Source organism: Cyprinodon variegatus, unplaced genomic scaffold (assembly GCF_000732505.1).
Source record: "Cyprinodon variegatus isolate N-32 unplaced genomic scaffold, C_variegatus-1.0 Scaffold1290, whole genome shotgun sequence".
In the NCBI taxonomy this organism is placed as follows: Eukaryota; Metazoa; Chordata; class Actinopteri; order Cyprinodontiformes; family Cyprinodontidae; genus Cyprinodon; species Cyprinodon variegatus.
Genome location: NW_015151743.1, coordinates 102,749 through 124,837, shown reverse-complemented (window position 1 = coordinate 124,837; position 22,089 = coordinate 102,749). Strand labels below are relative to the sequence as shown.

The 22,089-nt window shown below is 38.6% G+C and overlaps 1 protein-coding gene across 1 annotated transcript in view; it reads right to left on the bottom strand.

Moving 5' to 3' along the window:
* The window catches only part of LOC107102658 (opsin-5-like), an 86,971-nt gene that overhangs the window by 42,735 nt on the left and 22,147 nt on the right, over positions 1 to 22,089 (bottom strand). The gene's annotated exons all lie outside the window — the stretch shown is intronic.

The following is a 22,089-nucleotide window of genomic DNA, read 5'->3' as shown; positions in this document are numbered from 1 at the left end:
TTTGTAAGTTTTTTATCAAGCTTGCTAAATACTGTGCACAGCAAACAAACTCAAAATGTTGTTCTTATTGTTTATTGTATTTATTTATTTATTGTATTTTAATTATTAATCAAAATATTTCTGTTGAAATGTTATCCTTGTGGTATTGAAAATGGTATCGAGTATCGAATATTTTCCTTAGTATCGGTATCGAGTTGAAAAGTTTAGTATCGTGACAACCCTAGGTACAAATAAAAACAACTAATAACACCATAAAATAAACTGTAAAATTATTACCTACCTTAAGAAAGATTATATCTAAAGGTAAAGCACAAACTCATCTCTAAATAGTCTACATGTAACCTGAGCATTGAAATGTGATCTATTTTTCAGTGCAGAGATCTTTTTTCTCCCCTTTTTAAACAAGTCTGAGGAATATTGCATATAAGATCAGCTATATTTTAAATTTAACTTTCCACACCGTAAAAAAGGACAAATGAATTCAAGTTATGCAACCTGTTTTTTTTTAAGCTGTTCCAAGCTATTATATTTCTCTAATAAACTATATGTACGTCGCAAAGCAATCAGGGAATTGGTGGAGGATGCACAAAAAGGCAGTTTGTGGCTGTGGGTAATGAGGAGAGATAGAGGGTGGGGGCCTAACACCTAGGGTATCAGAAGGGGATGACATGGAGAGATCCCTGCCCTCGCTCCACCACCAAGAGATGTACTGGGGTTAAAGGAGTGAAACATCCATGACAGGTGGTCCCAGCTGGTGACTCGCTCATTGTAAAAATTACCATGTTCTAGGAACTGTTGGAGGTGCATCAGGCAGCAATTCCCAGCAGGGAGGCATCACCCTGCATTTTCAGTTATAAAGCAATCTGATTGCCAAAAAAAAATAAGTTTATAAATAAAATACAGCTTTTTTCATATAAGGATCAATATTATGAAAGGGTGGAACTACACTACAAAAACGGTTCTATAAATGACTCATAACTAAAAATTACTTTTATGGACAGAATTTGTAGGCGCAGCCAAGGTGTTCAGGGGATCTGTTTTGTTGGCTTCAGGATTGCATCTCTGTAATCGGCAGGTGATGTGGTTCTATTGGCTTCATGATCTACTGCATCACACTGAAGCAGTTCGCAGTCGAGTGTGATGCAGCTGGGATGAGGATCAGTGCCTCCAAATCCGACACCATGGTCTTGAGCTGGAAAAGGGTAGAGTGCCTTCTCAGGGTTGGGGAGGATGTACTGCCCCTAGTGGAGGAGTTTAAGTATCTTGGGGTCTTGTTCACGAAGGGGAAGGTGGAGCGGGTGATCGATAGACGGACTGGTGTTGCGTTTGCTGTGAAGCGTGGTCTGTACCGGTCTGTTGTGGTGAAGAGAGAGCTGAGCCATAAAGAAAAGATCTTGATTTACTGCTCGATCTACATTCCTACTCTCATCTATGGTCATGAGCTTTGGGTCATGAGCGAAAGAATGAGTTCCCGCATACAAGCGGAGGGACTATGTTCCTCGGCTGGCCTGAGAGCGCCTTGGGATTCCCCCGGAGGAGCTGGCCCAAGTGGCTGGGGAGAGGGGTGTCTGGGCCTCCCTACTGAAGCTGCTACCCCCACGATCAGACTCCGGATAAGTGGTGGAAGATGGATGGATGGATGGATGGATGGATGGATGGATGGATGGATGGATGGATGGATGGATGGATGGATGGATGGATGGAAATTTGTCCTTAATTTAAGCAGATAAATGAGACAATCTGCCAATAAAATTAGTATTCTTTGCCTTGACATAAGATGCACTTGAAATGAGATAATGTAGTGTTTTTCTCTTAAATGTGGATATTTTATTCTATTTGCCAATTGTATTACTGATCTGCTCAAATCAAGGAAATCAAATTTTATTAAATAAAATGTTATTTAGATCTCAATAATTGCTGATTTTTTAACAGGGATGTATGAGTTACATTACCTGTTTTTTTTAGCAGGTAATATAACACCACATACTATAATACCTTACTGCACCTTATTTTTATTTATTTATCAATTTCTGAAATCACTCTTTACTTCATTTATAGTATAAACAACAATTAATCATGACTGTTAGTCACAGTTTGCCAGTATGCACAGTAACTGCCCTTGTTTAGGCACATTGATAAATAATTTGATCCACTGCTCTACATATTACCTTATCAGTGCTTTAACACTTCTGGTTGGATGTAATCTGCATATCGCTGCTCTGCACTTGTGACATGCATTAACGATAAAGTTGAATCTTAATCTTATGCATCACGTTGACGAACTGGCATTAATTAGTGGAGGGCGTGTGATGAACAAAGGGTTATTAAAGTCTTTCTACTAGCTGCTGTTGCCTGAAAATACCAGGGGTTTAATGAGCCCTGTGAGATTTGGGAATACAACAGAGAGCCATAAAACCAAATGAAGGAGCTGCAAAGCTGCACTGAGCTGATGTCAAGGGAATAATCTGGCTTCAACCTGGACATTTCATGTTACATGTAAAGAATATATTATAGAAACAGAATCACTGTACAAAGTGAATAAAAAAAAAAGATTATTCTGACACTGGATCTTTTGCCTGAGGTTTCTATTAGATCTTTTTGTTGCTAAAAAATAGAGAATGAGAGGAACCATCTACTTAGCTTTGGGGAAACATGACATTTTTGGTGTTACATAAATATCATTGTTGCATCACTTAATGTTTTCATATTGTTTGCATAAACTTTGAACAGATTGTAGTTTTTTAAGGAGGGCATTAATGTTTTTAATTAATCTTGTTTTGTTTCTCGATCAGTGCTGCTCCCAATTTTGGACATCCTTAACACATCTTTTTTTTTTTTTTTGCATTTTTGTCCCAGTTAAGTGTTAAATGAAATCAATAGGAGCATTAGTCATGATTTTTTCTGGATATTGATTTGTTGACTGGCTTTTGAGGATTGTTTGATGTTCTTCTTCTTCTTCTTGTTCATGTAAGCTTTTATGGTGGTTGGCAAAATTGTTAAAATGCTTTACCGCCACCAACTAATAAGGAGTTAAACAAGGAAACAGGAAGCAAGATTTGCTCTCCCAAAAAAATTTATAAATGTATCAAATTACTAAATTAGCTTTCCAAACTCTTTAATGTAACCCAACATAATAAATATAAAATATTTAATCGAATTTGTCCTCGGGATTTCTAATTTATCTTTAAGTTATTGTAATTCTGCCAGTTTCTGATGGTCCTGCTCGTTTTGCCATCATGCTTTCCAGTTTTCCCAGTTTAAATCTCTAACTTCAAGATACTTTTCTGCAGTTTCACTAATTTTTTTCTAAGCACTACAACTGACCACTTCTACCACAACCAGTACAAAATCCTTCTTTTTAGCAGATGTTCTTCACCTGTTTAAGGAAGTTATATTTTAAACCTAGATTGAGAAGAGCTGTGGCAATAATCAGAACTTCACCTTGTTTAAGTTACGCAGGTGTGATAAACCACAGATCAGACCCTTAGTAAATATATTAAATGGATGTCTCTTGTATGAGCTTTCAAGTTGCAATACTGTGTGCTGAACTTTTCTTTCTTTTTTCACATCAATGTATTTGCAGCGCGTCTACACCACTCAGCGAACGTCAATTCCAGATTAAATTGTTGTAATTATGTAGAGTATCCGTGCTTTTATTTCCTGTAGACCTGCTGTTGTTGAAGTGGAAAGAGTAAAAAGCCTCAGGGGGATAACCGCCTGATAACAGCAAGACCAACTAATTATCACTCATGCTTACATCTAAGGCCTGACACTTAGTAAATGGATGTTGATGCTTTTCAGTGTGCACTGAAAAAACATAAGTGATTATTGAAGCAGTAATGCTGTTAGTTTGCTCTTAGCAATTACTGCACTACAATGGAAAGGGTGAGTGAAGTAAAAATAAAACCAACAATTAAATAGAACTCTTAACTCATGCTGAACCATACTTTTTACTTAACTAATCAATGTTATAATTAAAATTTTGTAAAAACCCAAACATTCTGGTTGTTTTCATTTATCAAAGTTGCTTTAAAAAACTTTTTTTCTTTTAGATACTGTCTGTTCTTTCTTATTTCCTGAAGTTATGGCTTTACATGAAATAAATTATGTGGACCTAAACACAAAAAAACTAAGTATATTTGTTAAATGTTATATTCTGTGCAAGTTAGGCCGGACATACATTATGCAATATTTTCAATCGCTGTACGCAGCTACAGCTGAAATTGTAGGAGGAAACTGCAGGGTTTTAAGCCTCAGGGCTCACAATGCATGTTTTCATACTGTGCGGCCCGACGCACTGATGCATTCTACCTGCTCACACTGCATGTCTAAAAAAACACGTCAGACTCAGCGCTGAGAGAAGGTGCTGGTCGGACTGGTCAATCTGGAAGAGGACGAAGATCTCCCTTGTTTGCACGTGCGTAGTTCTCGAGGTTCTGGTAAATCGGCTCGTAGCTCTGCTTCAACAGCAGGATATGTCCACAAATACCTCACGAGGGTCGACTGAATTTCAAACATGTTTGATTTTCTCCCAACTTTACGATTCCTAATCTTGAGGTGGTTGTGAGAGTCTAATCGCCCCTTATTACCCCCTGTATACTACACGACGCAGGACGCACAATGAGGCCAAAAGTTGGCCTGACTGAAAAAAATTCTCGCAAGACTGGAAAATCGGCCTGAAAAGGCCAAAAAATATCTTACATTGTATGCCTGTCTTTAGAGATTAAGGTGCTGGGCCACTGACTGGACTGGACCGGTCGATTGTAGTCGACCAAAATCCCAGACAATTTTGAAATTCCCCACAGACATTTTTTAGGTATAAAAAGAAGGACATGTCCGGGAAAGAGAGAACGTCTGGTCAGCCTAGCTTAAGTTATTATGTGTTTTGTAATTAGTAATAATTTTTTATTGTGAATTATTCTTATGATGATACAGGATAGACAAAAATAAGCCCTGGGGCTTCAGCCTATTCCTTTTTCAGTAGCTGTCTGATGGATTCATTTGTGAAAAATTATTTATTTTTTTGTTTTGTTTTTAAACCAAAATAAAGTAATCATTCATTCATTCATTCATTCATTCATTCATTCATTCAAGAGTCGTACAAATTTCCTTCACAGTGATGTCAAAGTTGCAATATTTTTCCTGAATAAATGACAAAGTTTAAAAACTGCTTTAGGCCTTTTCTGTTAAATTTCAACATTTGTAAATTCATCTATTCTCAGTCATACATATATCCATATGACAACACACAGATTGATAAACAGCTTGGGTTCAAGTGTCCTGCCAAGGAGCACGTCAACGTGGGTCAGGAGGGTGCTGGAATTGAACCAACATCTTTCCAAATGCAAGACAAGTTGACCGATAACATCATAATCACAGGTTAAGGGCAATTTAGCCTCCAACTCCAACCTGTTTCCCATCAGATGCTTCCCATTCAGCCAGTTTTCATCCACACAGACTTTCCTTTCACTAAACAAACCAAATTCATCTGTGTGGCTATATAGGGGCACTCGTGGTGAAATCAATTTAATAACTACCACAATGAGCAGACTGTGCATCTCCCCATTTCCATGTACTCATATGATACACAGCACCAGGAAGAAACATAATAGCGAATGGAGGCTCTCTGCCAACACTGGGCTGTGGGAGCATTCCCAAATGCTGTGGGTTGATGTGAAAGTTGTTTATTAAAATGGATAAACACTGCACAGACAGCATCTAACCCCCAAAGATCTACATTCTCCACATTTATCCATCTGTTCCTCTCATTTAGCTTGGCTAATTTAATGAGTCTGATAACGCACTGATACGGATATAAAGGAAAGTTACTCCAAGTCTTCCTCTGGTCCTCCTGAGCTCATGCTGTTTCAGTTAATAATGTCTGGTTTTGAGGAAACAGATGGGTTAAAAAGTTTGATTTCATGATTAAAATGCAGTTTAGGGATCAGGAAATATTTCAGTCTATCTAAGTGATTTGAGCAACAGTGACTTCTAAACCTTTATTTGTTCTTACAAACACTAAAGGCTGATTTATACTCAGAAACGATTTCGTCTGCATGTGTGTTGCAGTGAAAGCAGATGTGACCCTTCCGCAGACACTCTGGCACACCTCTTCAAAACTGTAGGTGACTGCAGACGGTGCCGCAGACAAGAGGCCTCTGATTGGCCAAATCTACATCCGTTATACACTATGCGTTTCTCCTGTTTGGTACCTTACTGGCTTGTTTTGTTTGTATGACCGCCATTGGAGAAAACGACTCGTGAAGTTGGACCAGCTAGAAGAGCGAGGTACGCGAGAACGCTGGGACCCTTTTTCCACGTGGTTCCCTGCTGTTTTTCAACTTCATGTCCCTCCGTTGTTGCACAAACTTGCCCCCACTTCCTTACCACCTCGGCCGTATCTAGATCCACAGCTAATTCCTGATTGTCCCTCTTGCGTTGTGGCATGGAATAACATAGCGCAGACCACACTTCAAAATTTAGCATAAATGAAAAATATCTGCGACAAGCTCACTACAACACACTGCTGCGGGAGTATAACCATTGCTTAAGTGGAACACATTCAAATAGGAGTAAATGACACAGAAAAGTGCATAAATACAAAATGAAAGGGACAGCATCCATGGCTTTCACATTTTTTCACAAACAGAAATCTGAAGGTTTTGGCCTTTAATTTAACTTTATCTTATCTATAATTACAATCATCCTGCATGAACCATTCCAATGATGAAATATGTTTTGGGAACCATCCAGACCTGAAAAAACAGCTCTGAGGTTGAAAAAGGTGAGAAGGATTAACCTCTTCTTCGGGGGTTTCGGGGGCATGATCCACCAGAGAAAAATGGGTGGGTCTTTTAAAAAATGTGTGTAAATCCTCCCCTATACCTTTGAGCCCAATACAAAAACCCACAGTTGATGCACACATTGACCAATGAGTATGTAGTTGCATGCGTCCAACAGACCAACCGAAATGATTTTTCACTCCACACTCAGAGGAAAACCCGCCCCCAGAGTTGAACAAAGTGATGTGATGTGAAAAGGACATTTGTAAAAACTACATATCACAAAAACAAGAAATTTGAAAGTAATAATTACACTAACAACTAGTAATAATAATGAAAATCTGTACAAGTTATGGTATTGGTTTTGTTTAAGTCTTCTTTTGAGTTTTCAGTTTCACTTTGATCCATGGTTTTCTTTGTTTTCTACTTTTATTGGTTTAATTCCTATTTTGTGGTGTTCTCTGAATGTGTTGGGATCTGGAGGTCTGTCCACCTTTCTCCAGCAGAGGGCGTTCTAGGTCTTCTGGGGCTGAAGCTGACTACCACACCTGCGGCTCATGAGCTCATCAGGAGACCAGCATTTAAGGAGAGGCAGAGCAACACTCCGACGCCAGAGTGTTTTGCCAGTTATGGTTAGCAAGCCTGAGCCAACCTGCCTGTCTGAATCTCTGACTCCCCTGAAGCCTGAATCTGAACCTAATCTGTTTTTTTGTCCTCTCTGCTTCTCAGGAAGAACCAGCCTGGAAACCTGAAACCTGGAAGAGTTTCTCAAGCGTGAAATCAAGCAGTCTGTTCTCTGAAGAACCTTGGAAATCCGAATCAGTCTGATACCTGCCTGCCCGCTCTCAGAAAGAGCTGAGAGAGAAGCTCTGAACCTGCTCTGTAAGATTTACAACTCAGCCCTGCCTCTGCCTAGCCCTCTGCCTGCTATCAGCCTCTGGACCCTCCCGGTTCACCCCTTCTACCGCTCTGCTTAATCTCTGATCAGGTATAGACCTGCAAACACACAATCTGCAAGTTCACTGGAAGACTGCTAACCAATCTGTCCCTCTCTGCAGTGAAACCAGTCGTGACCAGACCCGGACCCGATTAATCCCAGAAATATTTGTGCATTTATTGTGAACTGTTCAAATAAACTTTGTGAACTTTTTCCCAGCCTTTGAGTGTTCTGCATGTGGGTTAGATCCCTGAAGACAAACATGACAGAATGTATTTGAGTTTCTAGGTATTTCTTACTTGCCCTCTGTTGCCCTCTTATATTGGTCTCCTTTTCCTTAGCTCCTTTATAGAATCCTCTCTTCACACCTGCTCCCAATCAGCTCATTAGTCCTGTCTTTGTTCAGTCTCCCATATATACTCTCCCTGTGCAGTTCCTCAGTGCTGTTTCCTCGTCTTTTCCTGGCTCCTCATGTATGTTTTTCCTGATGTCTCCAAGGTTTTGTTTTTTTCTGTATTTGTTATTTTTTTGTATTTTTCGGTTCCTGCCTGAGTTGCCTGTGAGTACTTCATCAAATCTACAAATCTGATCTCTGCCTCCTCGCTTTTGCATTTGGGTCCTCAAAACCTCAACCTAACCAATGCAATTGGAAAAAATGAAATATGCAAAACATTTCTGGACAAACAAAACTTGAGAAAACAACAAAGTTGCTCTCAAAAACCTCTTTTTTGTGTGTTTCTAAAAAAAAAGTGTTACAGATCTGGTCTGGATTTTTTTTAATCCTTTTTTTTATGCGTTCTATGTTTGCAACAATTATATGAAAATAATATGATAATGGAATAAAACGTTATCATCAGAAAAGCAGTTGTTGACATTACATAATGAAACTTCCAAGGGGTTAGTATTATTTTTTTTACAGCCAACTCTGGCAATGCCTACAGAACTAAAAGAATGAAATGTAAAAATGTGCGTTTTTTTCTACTTACGTCCCAGTTTTGCTCTTTTGACACCACCTATAATTTTGGAATCACCTCATATGGACTGATGATAAAAAATTAGATCTGCAACGATGACAAAAATCAGAAACTTATTAAAAATATGAACTAATTGTAAAAGGAAATGAAATAAAAAATTGTATACCCTGATTAAATAGAAAAATAGGAATTATGAGAGTAAACTAGTCGAGGAGGGTCGAGAATAATTTTACTGAAAGGTAAGTGATTGTCGTGTGTGATATTCATGCTAGGCGGATGTATGTCGGCCGTGCAACCATGGAAGCTGGTCAAAGTCGATCAGAAGATGGATGAAGTTTAATACAGGCTTCATACTGGCTAGAGGCTTAAAAAAAAGACCTGAAATTTTAGGTTCCCAGTCCAGCAGGACAATTACATTAAACATATAGTGAAAACTATAACAACCACAACAAAACTAAATCCAATTGTTCTGCCAGGACTTGAACATGGAGGCCTGCAGCTGCTCTCCTCACTTAGCTACTTAACAACTATAAACAAGTTTTACATTCAGACTCTGGTTTGTAAAGCTGGTGTAGACAAAAACAAGAAGGCTGCACAAAGTAATAAAATAGGAGCACAACACAAACGTCGAGGGGGTGAAAGTTTCAAACCAGAGTATGAGTGCGAGATTTCTAAGAAACTGTTTATTTAAATCCACACTGAGGTATAGCCACATCTGCTTATCTTTGAACTCTGTATTCCAGTCACAGAGAACTAACCTTGTTTGTTTATTAATTTTCATGTCAGACTATTGGGTTTCTGCGTTGCACATCTTCATCCAACAGTTCATCTAAAGTCCTTTTCATACAGGGTAAATAGAAATAAGGCTTCAGCATATCGTTCAATGCTTATTACCTTGGTTCTTTGTGTGAGCCAGGACCTTGAATGAAAGAATTTCTTCACTTTTTTCCATGAAAAATGTCCTGAAAAATTATTGCCCAGACTGATGTTCAAACTGAAGTGAAATGAAGAAAAAACATATTTAAACTTTTCTTTAAATAACTTGACTAATGAGTAAAAAACATTGGTGGTTGGGATGCTCTTTGTTCCGCTGAATAAAGGTCCTTCAAAGACAGGACGACTGCATACCTAGGAAGGTGTGGGAGGGCAGTGTTTTGTTTTGTTTTAATGGGGGACAGAACAATGGAGCAAACTTCACTCAGTCATGAGGCCCTTGCCTCATGGTCACTGCTTTTAGATTGTGACAATAACTAAACTAGACTGGAAAATTTAGTTGAGCTTTTTTATTTTGCTGTTTTGTTTTACGGTCTGGTCAGCCTCTGAATTTTCAACTTCATTTAGCAGCTCCACACGGTCCAAACATAGAACTAAAATTTTGACAAAATTATTTGTATACATACTAAAATCTGAGGTGGAAACCTTTTTATTTGCTGTATTGCTGTTTTATTTGCTATATATCTATAGTCAGCACCCCTGTCAGCATGCCACCCAACAGGGGTGGACAACTGAGTCAGTTTTCAAAGGTATTTTGACAAATTCCTGCCAATAACTTGAAGAGCGTATTGGCCAATCCCAATAGTGCAAGTATTAATCTCAACTGCGCATTTGTTAACTGAAAGAGTGCATAGTTGTGATTGTGGGCTATCAAACAAAGCACCACATGTGAAAATACGCTTTCTCACTCAAGCGGGCTTTTCTATCAGTCGGGGGGAGTTGCTATTCTGATGGATCAGTGTCCTTAAATAACCCACTGATTCTGATCCCTTTCTCAGGCTGGCATTGTAATAAATCGACATATAAAGGCCTTATTTTCAGATACATTTTAAATGATCTTCCACTTAATCCCTTTAAAACATCTCATTTTATTGTGTTATCCATCATTACATTTGCTGTTTCCATTTGACTTTGCAGCTGGGATAATGAAACTGTTGCTTTGTTGTTTTGCAGGGAGGTCGGCAGACAAGGTGGAGGATGTGATGATTAGAGGGAGCTGCAGCCAAGGAAGAACCCTCCTTAGGTATTTAGCACATTTCCACAGTGTCTTTGATCAGATGCACTTTATTGGTGAAGATGTAATGATTAGACAGGATGAATGCTGGTAAAAGTTCATCTACTGGGGCAGCCTCACTGTAAATCACAGTTAGCTTCTGCTTCACAAACAGGAAGGCAACATATCCTGTTTCTAAATGTTAGTTTTACATCTCTATTCATTTGTGATTATAAGTGTTTCATATGTTTTCTTTTATTCATCTAATTTTTTGTCATTTCTAAGGTGACATACTAAGTTCTGTTTTATTATATTCTATTAAAATGTCATTAAACACGTCTAAGAAACCCCACATCTTCACTTCATTCAGTCGGTACTTAATATAGCAGGGACAATAAACAGTTTTCGGAAATAATTTTGTGTTTCGTTGTTTTAAATTCATTATTTTATAGAAAAAATAGTTATTGTTGATGAAAGATCCTATATCCATCCATCCATTTTCTGACACATTTATCCCTGCTGGGGTCGGGAGGGGAGAACCCGGAGAGAACCCATGTATGCACAGAGAGAATGTGCAAACTCCATGCAGAAAGACCCCAGGTCGGAATTCGAACTTCAAATATATATATAAATATAAATATATATATGTGTGTGTGTGTTTTAATCGCTTAGAATTATGTTTTTTGTTGTTGGCATAAAAATACTGGTCTGATAACTTAGTATATGTTTGATTGGTTTTTGGTCTATTTTGAATTTAACTGTTTCTGTCTGTAACTACCCCAATTCAGGAGAACACAAACCCCAGAATGTTCAACCTTGGCATCATTTATTTATGTTGTTTTTTTTTTTTTTTACATGTACATACAGAGTTTTGCCACCTGGGGTTGAAGCTCAATGCTCTGAAAAAAAAAATCATGTGATTCTCCTGACTGCCTTCAAGCACTAGTGAGACGCTCTGTTACATTCTATTAATTTGAAGTCTTTTTAACTAGCAAAAGACACAGAAGCTGAATTTATGGTCAGAAACTGATTAATTAACTGCTTAGCCTCTGGGGTTCCTCCATTTATGCTTCAGCTGTTGCATTGGGAAATATAGAAACATAAGAAAAAAACCAAACTCTAAAAAGCAGGCCATATCTAAGTAAGTTGGATTTACTTATTTTCCTTTTTGTAAGTAAATGTTTAGATTTTTTTTAGAAGCTTTAAAATACATACGCATACCTATTTTACCCTGGAAGTATGTGGTAAAGTCTGAACATTCCTTATCCTATGTGAAGTCCTTGTAACTTTTCATGTTTTTATTCACAATAAATTACTTTAATGTGGATTTTTGTACTTTTCTAGTATTCTTTTAAGAAAGCTATAAATAATCTGAAACTTCATCATAAGTGAAAAAATTTTAAAATTCTTCTGTTTGCAAAAAAATGTTTTAAAAATGTCATTGTTACACTTAAGCCCTGGATCAAAAGGTGCCTTGCATAATATGTGGGAATCAATCTATTACTGTATTGGTGATTTCTTAGGTAAATGTGCACACTTAAACTATCTCCATATAAAAAATTGTGTGATTATTATAAAAATTCCTCTGCTAATTTATTTCACTGTTACATGATAGAACTACCAATGAACTGTTTCCACCATCTCTGCTTAAGACACCCCTGTGTTCACTGACCTCTTCATTATTTTCTTCTTTTTTTTTTTTAGTTCAGAAGCTTTCTGGAGGCCTAAAGTAATTTGATAATGACTTCAATATTACATAGTTTAAAAAAATAAAGGGGAACACTTATACATGTCATAGATCTGAATGAAATATTCCCATTGAATACTTTGTTCTGTACAAAGTAGAATGTGCTGAAAACAAAATCACACAAAAAGCATCAATGGAGATCAGATATATTAAACAATGTAGACTAGAATTTGGATTCACACACAAAATTAAAGTGGAAAATAAGACTACAGTCTGATCTTACTTCGATGTAATGCCCTTAAAAAGGTACAAACATACATAGGCTCAGTAGTGTCTTTGGCCTCCATGTGCCTGTTTGACCTCCCTACAACACCTGGGCATGCTCCTAATAAGGTGGCCCATGGTCTCCTGAGGGATCTTCTCAACAAAAGCATCCGCCAACTCCTGGACAGTCTGTGGTGCAACGTGACATTGGTGGATGGATTGATACACAATGTCCAAGATTTTCTCAATCAGATTCAGGTCTTGGGAATGGGTGGGCCAGTCCATAGCTTCAATGCCTTTATCTTGCAGTAACTGCTGATATACTCCAGCCAGATGAGCTCTAGCATTGTCCTGCATTAGGAGGAACCCTGGGCTAGCATATGGTCTCACAAGGTGTCTGAGGATCTCAGCTCGGTACCTAAAGGCAGTCATGCTGTTGGGAGCTGGAGAAGTTCCATCTTTCTCCAGCAGAGTCCGCCGTGGATCCTTCTGAGGGAGCCTCCTGCACAGCTGCAGCCCATCAGATCATCAGAGGATCCACTATATAAGCTGTCTTCAGACCTTGCCTCAACGCCGCAGTGTTGATCCAGTTGGAAACCTGTTTCTCCTCTGTGAAGCTCTGGAAGAGCTAACCTGCCGAGCCTACCCTCAGAGCCAAACCTGAAGAACCTCAGTGAACTTCCATGCAGCTCAGGACTAAGAGCTGGAAAACCCAAAGCCAAGGTCTGCTCAGAACTAGATGTAAGACGCTGAAGCAGCAAGCGGACTCTGCTGATCAACTCCTCTCCAGATCCAACAGTGATCCTCTCAAAGTTATCTACAAGAACCCTCAAGGTACAATCAGTAACAATCAAGGACGCCAACTCCTAAGTGCAACGCTAACTGAACTGTCTCTCACGCAGACTCCGGTGAACCAGTTTCCAGGCCCGAACCAGAACCAGTCTAATCAGTGTGCTTGTGAACAAATAAACTTGTTAACTTTTACTCCTGTGTCCGTCTAGTGGTGTTCTGCATATTTGGGTCACTCTTAGAGTACCCATCATGACACATGCTACCTCTGGTGAGCATATGGAGGGCTGTGCATCCACCTCACACCATTACTGACCCATGCCAAACGGGTCATGCTGAAAGATGTTGCAGGCAGCGGACCACTCTCCACACTTTCTACAGATTCTGTGATGTATGTCAAATGTGCTTGGCGAACCTGCTTTCATCTGTGAAGAGCAAAGGGCGTCAGTGGCAAATTTGCCAATCCTGTTCTCTGGCAAATGCCAAGCGTTCGGTATGAATTGTTGGGCACGGCCCCAATCTTTGGACGTTTGGCCTTCATGAGGTCAGTTTCTAACCCTTTGTGAAGACACATGCACATTAGTGGCCTGCTAAAGGTCATTTTGCAGGGTTCTGGCAGTGCTCCTCCTGTTCCTCCTTGCACAAAGTTGGAGGTATTGGTCCTGCTGCTGGTTTTTTTCTCCTCTTATGGACAACCTCCACATCTCCTGGTGTACTGGCCTGTCTCCTGGTAGCTTTTCCGGCCTCTGGACACTACGCAGATAGATACAACAAACCTTCTTGCCACAACTCGCATTGACGTGCCATTCTGGATGAGCTGCACTACCTCAGCTACTTGTGTGGGTTGTAGAGTCTGTCTCATGCTACCACAAGTTTGAAAGCACCACCAACATTCAAAAGTGACCAAAACATCAGCCAGCAATTATAGGTGCTGAGTAGTGGTGTGTGACCCCCACCTGTAGAACCAGTACTTTATTGAGTGTGCCTTGCTAATTGTCAGTAAGTTCCACCTGATGTCTATTCGATTTACACAACAGCGTTTGAAATTGATTGTGAATCAGTGTTGCTTCCAAGCACTTCAAAAAATGGAAATCTAAGTAGGTCAGTTTTTCTTAAAAGAAGTGCATTTTTTCTTGAATTAAGCAGTTAGGTGAGACACGTTGCCAATAGAATAAGGCAATTTACATTTAAAATGTGAAAAAAACAATTCTCAGTTAATTATTACAAGTGCACAATATCTGATTATCTTTTTTTAAGGGGAAAATGCTAATAGCATTGGCAGATCATCTGATTTTCCTACTGAAATGAAGGGTAACAACACTGATATTAAGAAATGTTTACTCATTTTCAGAATGTTTTTGGCAGTGTATACAGTTTGATTGCACAGACCTATTCTATTATTTCAAGTTACATTGCGTGGTTTACATGCTCTCTTTACAATTTTTAGCAATGTATATTCAGTTTCAAAATAATGCAATTCTAAAATACACACATATATATATATATATATATGTATATATATATATATATATATATTATAATGCAATTCTAAAATACATATATATATGAAAAAATATGGGGAATTATATAATTTTTCATAAAATGGCTTCACTAGGAGCCGCAAATAGATATACACTCCTAGGATTCTTTAGGAAACATGGGCTCAGATCTAAGTGGTAGTGCATTAAAAAAATACTTGGAGTGAAAGTCAATGGCACAGAAAAACAGGACACAGTCTGATCAATTGTTTTCATGTTTATGACAAAAACACTTGAAGAATGTGAAAATGAAATTATCCAGCCCAAAAATCACTTTTTGTATGCCCAAAAACAAAGAACTGGAGATGGAAAAAAAAGATCCAGGACAGTAAATGAGATGAGACTTCATTTGTGCAATAGTCACCTCTTTTATAGGTCCCTAGTTTTATCTTATTAACTGGTTTGAAACACCACATCAACCACCTATCTATCATCAATGTGAAATCCTTTTCTTAGCTGCAACACATGATAACACCACTAATTTTGCCCTCCAGACTCAAATAATGGGCCCCAAATAGGAGTAGTTAGAGCTTTAGTAATCAAACAAAGTGAGCAGTTCATTAACAGCAGGGTTAGTAATCAATAGGAAGCACAACATGTCCCTAATTCCCATCCGCACGTAAAATTTCTTTAGGTTTGTCTTCTGCTCTTTGCTGTCTGATTCACAGAAAAATAAGCTAACAATCAATTCAGAATCACCTTGGATAAAAGGAAAGAACACATCCAGTCAATGGAGCCCAGCAAGAAATTTCACTTTGTTGGTGAGTCCCACTTTGATTTAAAAAAAAAATGTTTTACATTCCCCTTCGGCCAACCTTTTTCACAGTTGAACAAACTATAGTGGTATAATTAAACTACAATCCATTTAAAAACACAAAACTGCCTCTTTTAAAGCATAATTATTTGAATTTAAAGTGTTTTGTTTTTTTAAGTACAAAACTGAGTAAAAAACTTTGAACCAAGGGAGCAGAAATCCAGAGTTAGCACATTGGTGCAACTACTACAGCTAGAAACCACCGATTATGACTGAATTCTTGATGATATGACGGATGATCCAAAACGCTGCTGCCCATGTTCTCACTAGGAACTAACTGCTGAAGACCTGAGTGGTCTGGGAGGTTGATACACTGACAACAGATCTGTTAAGTATTGAGGTACTGATCCATTTAGTGATTTATAGACTAACAGAAGAATTTTAAAGTATATTCTCTGAGCTACAGGGAGCCAGTGGAAGGACTTTAGAACCGGGCTGAGTGTTCTACCTTCTTAGTTCTATGCTCCACTATTATAGAAGAAACTCCCAGGAGACTGTTAAAGTGCTTAAGTTAAAGTTATAAACCCATTTTCTAGAACTGCCTTTGACTGTTAACTGTTAACCGAGGTATTATTTGTTTAAGTTTCAGGTCCAACTTTTCTATTTTCTTTACTGACTGCATTTGTCATGTTTTAAACTTTACTTTCTGTTGGGAGCTGGAGAAATCCCATCTTTCTCCAGCAGAGTCCGCCGTGGATCCTCTGAGGGAGCCTCCTGCACAGCTGCAGCTCATCAAGATCATCAGAGGATCCACTACATAAGCTGTCTTCAGACTTTGCCTCAACGCCGCAGTGTTGTTCCAGTTGGTCAGCGCTAAAGCCTAGATCCAGTGTATCTCCATGACTTTGAATCCAGGTTGGATTCTAACTACTGTCTCTGTTTTCCAGGAAACCTGTGCCTCCTCTGTGAAAGCTCTGGGAGAGCTAACCTGCTGAGCCGACCCTCTGAGCCAAACCCTGAAGATTCTCAGAGAACCCCCAAGCAGCTCAGGACTAGAGCTGGGAAATCTAAGCCAAGGTCTGTTCAAGCTAAGACGTGAGACGCTGAAGCAGCAAACGGACTCTGCTGATAAACTCTTCTCCAGAACCAACAGTGACTCTCCCAAAGTAAACCTCAAGAACCCTCAAGGTACAATCAGTGAACCTTTGGAAATCAAACCCTGTCAGCAGTCTCTAACTGTGCTGTCTCTCACGCAGACTCCGGTGAACCAGAATCCAGGCCCGAACCAGAATCAGTACATTCTTTGTGTTGTGCATAAATAAACTGTTAAACTTTTCATCCTTGTGTCCGTCAGTGGTGTTCTGCATAACTGGGTCTTCTTCAGTGAACCCATCATGACACTTTCTTTTATTCTGCTTTTATTATTTCAAAGCACCTTGTACTGAATTAGCCTATATAAATAAACTTGCCTTATTTTGCCTTTTTTTTTTACTGTGTAGCATTATTCAGTTCATATCTAATCGCCCCGATTGAAAGAATGAATTGTTTGGTTTATTCCAATTTAACATCCATTGTTATGATTATAAACATTATACAAAGAAATTTACAATATTTGGTTATGCTGTATGATGCTGGAATTGGGTTAAAATACAGCTCAATGGATCTTAAAGATAATAAGTATTTATATGCAGATGTCAATTTACTGTCTTACTTTTAAACTACTCTTAAACACCCAGCCACTAGCTAGCAGTGCACTACCAATGTGCCTATTATTCAGCTGCTCTGCACCATCCAGAAATATGGCATCTTTCCTTAAAGTATCTAAATCCTATTGTGACACATGTACGGTGCTACATATTTTTTCAACAAATTCTTGCTGATTTACAGCCCTACTAATTAGTACAATTTGTTCCTTTAGTTTGTATTGAAACCAGTTCTTTTTAAGAACTTAGATTTCATATTTAAGGCTATACCGTTTTGATTATAAAAATCATTTAATACAGAAAGTAAAGCCTATTTCTGTTCAAATCCTCCAGGTTTACTGAAATAGTGATTGAAAAAAAAAATCCACAGATTGCCAAGAGGAACAATGGATGGTTGAACAAATGCCTACAAACCCTGTAAATGTGTACAGCTTGTTTCCACTTGCTTCCCTGCCCCAAGTTTAAATCTTCTCTTTTGATGGGCCAGTTTCTGTTCGACTGCGAGGCGTATTAATAGCAGGTTTTTCTCTAACGGCAGAGCATGTGTTGTGATACAGTTTAAGGCTTCTGGGTCCCATGGGACGTCTAGCTGATGTTATCAGAGCACATTTCATTTCTCCTATTTATCTTCCTTCACAAACAGTGGGCAGAGGGAGTAGGAAGGCTTGGTGGGGGTTTTATATGTGTATGTAGTTAGTTGCACAGCTGATTCCTTCATCGCATTGAAACTGCACATAAAGTTGTCTTTTTTACAATCTGTCCCCTTTAACCAGCCCCCCTCCCTATTAGATTTACTAATGTTCTCTTTGCACTACCACAAGAGTTAAGCACCAAAATAAATCTTCACTCCGTCAGTAACCCAGCAGACTTCCCTACTGACCACACAAAGTTGTTGTTTTTTTCTCAGAGAGATCATAGGCAATGGAACGCTGACAGGATATGAGGGGAGACAGGGACGTCTAAATTCTCAAAACTTCAGACCTTCAAAGAGATCTGAGGATTTGATATGTTCATGTTTTTGCAAACTTTGACAGTGTCTTACAAATACTGCATACCCTTTTCAATGTTTTAACTTCACTTATTCTTTCTTTTATTTGGATTTTATGAAAGAGACCAAGATTGTGCATGATGGTGAAGTTAATGTTATCCAAAATGTGCAGCATGATGCTGATGATGCTGCCACCATCATTTAAAGTTGCATTTATTAATAGGGGGGGGGGGAAACAAAAAATAGGTCTCCTGGGTTTTTCTAAGCTTAATTAAGAAGTGATTTGTGAGGATCAAAATTAGAAGTTTTCCTGTTAGTAAATTAGTTTTATCTTCGCAGCGGATCTTAGACCTTTTTTTGGTCTTGTTATGATAGTATCTCCAGTTATATGTTAATTTATTGTGGAAAGACAATACCCCATAGGTATGTCTTTCACTTAGCTGCTTGTCTGTGAGATTATTTTGCACTGATCTGAGTAATGAATATGGGTAAGGAATCAGGGAACATGGCTGATAATTAAAAAATACACCAGATAAATTAAATTCAGTACATTCACATCCCAAGGTTGAAGATAAAATATAAGGAAACTACCTTTTAATACATTAAGAGCCTGATGTTCTGAATGTGAACGTACAGTAGACATGGAACAGATCTTCTATAATGGTGCAAAATTGATTTGTGTTTGCACTTCAGCAGACAGCATGTGCAAACCCATTTTTGTGCATGAGCCTTCATCAATATTCAGATCATGTTCAAATGACCAAAACACACAAATTTATGAGTGGAGGAATTACCGATTACAAAATGGAAACTCAGCTCAGTGCAGCAGTGGGTAGTACTGCTGCCTTGCAGCATGAAGGTTCTGGATTCGATTCCCAGCCTGAGGTCTTTCTAAATGGAGTTTGCATGTGTTCTCTGGGTACTCCGGCTTCCTCCCACAGTCCAAAAACATGACTGTTAGTTTAATTGGCTTCTCTAAATTCTCCTTAGCTGCGAGTGTGTGCATGAATGGTTGTTTGTCCTGTTTGTCTCTGTGTTGCCCTGCAATGGACTGGCGACCTGTCCAGGGTGTACTCTGCCTCTCGCCTGTAGGGAGCTGGAGGTAGGCACCAGCACCCCTCAGGACCCGGCATGGGATAAGCGTGATGGAAAATGAATGGACGGATGGAAACTCAACTAGCCAGGTTATCGTAGAGAATAACATCCTGACCAGATGACTGAAGCATAGTACATGGAATAGAGCTTTGGTTATGCACTGTTAAACTAACCCAGTGAACAGGTGAATACCTAAATACTCTGGACCAGAATCATTACCACTCGGTGAGACTGGGGTTAGGGTGGGACCCACCAATAGGTGGTTCTGGAACAAAACATATCACAAAGAATGTGCTACTTAATAGACACCAGAATGAAGAGGGGTGCTATGCTTAAGCCCATAGATTTTGAAGACCCTATACGAGTTGTGATTAAAAGTTCCCAGACTTCAGTTCACATGCCTCCATTGTCGTGATGTGTGCTAGACTTGTGTGTCTGTTCGCCTGGCAGAAGAATGCTATTTTACAAAATATTTTTAGCACTAAAGTATTAAAGAAACAGGATGTGAGTTTTGGGTGAAAAATATCTGTATAACAGCCTTTTCATTACCCCCTTTATGACTAAAACAGCGTCTGATGAGCAAGCTGACTCCACAGTGGTTCAGCACCAATGCAACCCCGTAGCTTATTTTCCTGAATTTACTTTGAGTCTGAAGTTCCCGCACTGTTCAACAGATGTGACTTTAGGCCCTTCACTGTTAAAAGGCTCCTACTTAACACATAATCTAAGGGTTCTATTCAAGATGGATATTCAGACTCAGTCGGCAACCAGCTCAAACAGGACACCAATGGTAATTCCATGTAAGTTGAAAAAAGTAAGAGAAACCTTGTTAAGTAATAGCGCAAGCTCCGAGAATGAGCAGAAGATTGCTGCAGCTCTGTTTTGGCAACAGGTGGCAGTATCATTAGGAAACTCTGTAATGCCTCTTTATTAGCCCACTTGAATCAATATAGTATGTACATGAACTAGCCCTAACCCAACCACTTAAAAAGGGATCGTAGTAAGGAAATAGACCCTCACGAAATCTATAAAAAAGTCTGCTCTAGGAAATCAAGAATTTTTTCAACTGTATGAGGGCCATAAAAATGAAATATCAAGACTGGTATAAAACCTATTCTCCATATCCAGGTCCTCTTGTACACCCAGATAAAACCCTGTGCAACTAAAGATTTGGCTGTTACCTTGTAAATAACCAAAATAAAGTGTTATTCAATCATAGTCGCTGGTCAGGAATGGATTAATCAAAGAAGTAAAAAATTGATCTATGGTAACTCTGGAGGAGCTGCAGGAAAGGCCATGTTAAAGTTTTAGAAAATAGCGATGCCACAGCCAAAAAGTGCTGCTGAAAGCCTTTTTGTATCTTTGTAAAGTTTGACAGAATAAAAGAAAGAATAGTAATTGTGGAAGGGAAAAGAATTGTATATAAATTTAGGAAACTGAATCTGAAAGAAGAATCTGTTTGTGGTTCTTAGGCCAGCTTAAAAACCAGGAAAGGGAGCAATCTAAAACAGAGGCTCTCAAAGTGGGGGTTGTGAGATACTAAGTTTGGCAGGGTGGGGCCACAAGAAAATTTTCAAAGACATTGTGATGGGATTCCTGAAATATATGGAGGGTCAAATTATAGCAATATAAAAATGAATGCAAATGTCCCATGAAAAAAAATAGATGTACCCTGAAATGTGAAGATGTGCATTTATTGCATATGAAGGCAAACACTAAAAGCAATAATAAACAAAATAATGCAAAATTCAAATGAGCACCGGTCCCATTGAACAATTGAAAAAAAAAATAAAACTATGAATTAAAGGTTCATAATCATAGTTATTTCAGATTGTTTTATTTATAAACCAGTAGCTCGTTCTGTTACCTTACAAAGTTTTTTTGAGAGACCATTATGCCCATTTGGATCAATATGCTAGTAAATAAAGCCCTTTTTTTTTACCTCCGCCAAGAAGGTTTTATTTTTATGAGAATTTCTGTCTGTCTGTCTGTCTGTCTGTCTGTCTGTCTGTCTGTCTGTCTGTCTGTCTATGTTAAAAAGTTATAGACTGATTTTAATGAAAGTTTTATTAGAGATGATCCTAATGCCAAGTACCAATCCATTAAACTTTGGTGATGTTTCAGATCATAATCTGGATACAGGATTTTTTTAAAGCATTCTCTGACGTAGTGAGATAGGGATATTTGGCCGAATAAGCAGTTCCTCACTTAACCAGAGGGTGGCAGCAGTGATAATTGACAGCCTCAGCATCAGACTCAAAATGTCTGGAGGTATTTTAATGAAGATGAAAACACAAGAAAAGGGAACATTGTTGGATTGATAGAAGGACCAAATGCAAACTTATGAACATCCAACCTATGAATATCCATCTTAACCCCCCCCCATGCACCTTTTTCTTCCTTTGGCACATTCTTCGTCTTTGACTATTTGAGCTGATGTAAGTAAATATCTGCACTGTGAGGTCAATAAAGTCAACCAATCAACCAATCAATCAAAAGATTTTATGGACTTTTTTTTTTTCAACCATAGTTACATTTCATGCCATTGAAAAATTCATTTGAATTTGGTAATCCTCCAGATCATTCGCGAG